The 1,900-nt window shown below is 55.3% G+C and overlaps 1 long non-coding RNA gene across 1 annotated transcript; it reads left to right on the top strand.

The window, feature by feature from the left end:
* Positions 1 to 508: 508 nt before the first annotated feature.
* LOC148390190 (uncharacterized) lies at positions 509 to 1,277 on the top strand. The gene is made up of 3 exons (XR_015861562.1): positions 509 to 687; positions 812 to 925; positions 1,157 to 1,277. It is a non-coding gene; the product is annotated as an uncharacterized LOC148390190 (long non-coding RNA).
* The last annotated feature ends 623 nt before the right edge of the window (positions 1,278 to 1,900 follow it).

The raw sequence follows: 1,900 nt of genomic DNA, 5'->3' as shown, positions 1-1,900 counted from the left end.
GGCGCAATGTCTGCTCAGGTGAGGAGGGGGGGCGCTTTGCTGGCGGAGGTGGAGGAGACGCGGCGGTGTCGGGAGACCGAGCGGTGTCGCCTCCACCAGGAGCGCGGAAGAAGCCCTGGCAGCGGCCCAGCAGGCCTGGCAGTCCCGAGCGGCCGAGCTCCGATCGGCTCATCACCAGCATCGGGAGGAGCTGAGCCGAACCAAGAGAGACTGCGAGAGGGAGATCCGCCGACTGGTAGGACTGATCAGATGCGCGGTGCGTGGCTATGTTCCCAATTTCGTTGTATACCTGCAGTGCAATGACACCTAAGGCATTCTATTCTATTCTATTTCACAAGAAGAAAATGTCCGGTTGCTCGCTTCGCTTTTGTCACAGCAAAGGTGTTCTAGTCGATTCAAGAAAAAAATTGGCCGGTTGCTCTCTTTGTTTTTGTCACAATTCTGGCAAATGAGTTTGCCCGCCTGCCTGAGCGCTCCCCGTTTGTACATCCAGACGGATGAGATCAAGCTGAAAGACAGAGCGGTTAGTGTTTTGGATGAAGCCCTGGGGCCGGCCACGTCCACCGCCTTCAGCTGCAGACTCAGGCTGCCGAGCAGCAGATCGCTGCCCTGAGGGATTCCCAAAGGGCGGGCCTAAACTACCCTGGAAGTGGGGTCAACGCCGCTACTAGCAATCCTCTTCATTGCGTAAGCCACCTCATCACACACTTGCAGTACGCATGACTTAGTTCGTTGCTGGAGGAAGGTAGCACAAAAACAGTTTTGAACTTTGAACGAGTGCTTGTGTGTGTGTGTTGCGGGGCGTTTTCAGTCTCAGGAGGATCGGGACACGCGACGGTTTCATCTGAAAATCGCTGAGCTCAGCGCAGTCATCAGGAAACTGGAGGATCGAAACGCCCTGCTTTCTGAAGAGCGCAATGAACTGGTAATTTATTGACGGCACGCTTGAAGGTTTGCGCTACGTTTGATGCGCGCCATCCAGCGAGGCACCCATTGCGCTTGCTTATTAGTTGAGCGGCGCGGCGAGTCGGTTGCCTGGTAGATGTCTTTTATTGGGAGCCAAAGCCACGATTCCGTTCAAACCGATGCAAAAGGAATGGATACGTTCTGGCCCGCGTGTTGTGCGTCTTTCACATCCCGCACTTCATGCTTGCAGCTAAAGCGACTGAGAGAAACAGAAAGCCAGTTTCTGCCACTCCTGTACAAAAACAAACGCCTGAGCAGGAAGAATGAAGAACTCTCGCTGGTGCTGTGTCGCCTTGAAAACAAAGTGCGCTTTGTCACCCAGGAGAACGAGGAGATGGCAAGCTTGGTAAGTCGACGCGGACAACGGCGGCGTGCCAACAGAGTCCACTGCATTTGTGTTCCACAGAGAAGGCCTAGTTCGCTCAATGACCTGGACCGCGGTTGCGGCCAGCGGGACGGTGAAATGGAGTTCCTTCAAGTTGTGGAGCAGCGGCACATCATCGACGACTTGTCCAAGGTCTTCAGGCAGGCGACTCGGTGCACGTACGGCAGCGCCGCGCTCGCTCGCTGTCGCCAGGAAACCTTTTCCGTCCAAAGCTTGGCCGGCGGCCGCCATCCAAAAAATTGGCCCCTTAAATTCCGACCTTTCAAGCAGGAGCATTGTGCGCACGCGTTTGAACACGCTTTAGACTTGTTTTGCCGTTTTCAGCAGCTCAAAGCTCCCGTTTTGTCAGCGCCTTTGCCACTCGCTGTGCGCTGAAAACGACGGACTTGCCCGGCTGCTCAGCCCGTCAACCATGAGCCGCGAGCGCGACGTCATTGTCCGTAGGCAGCTAGTGGCAAAATGCACCCTGTTAGAGTTGCGCTCGCTCCAACTTATTTTGCAAGAACCACACGGGAGACAAGTAAGTTCTTTTGGACACCTGCAGGTGGA

This window comes from Syngnathus floridae, chromosome 12, assembly GCF_059516105.1.
Source record: "Syngnathus floridae isolate MCC-2025c chromosome 12, RoL_Sflo_1.0, whole genome shotgun sequence".
Taxonomy (NCBI): Eukaryota; Metazoa; Chordata; class Actinopteri; order Syngnathiformes; family Syngnathidae; genus Syngnathus; species Syngnathus floridae.
The sequence above is the reverse complement of the archived record's forward strand: the minus strand, read 5'-3'. Positions and strand labels throughout refer to the sequence as shown.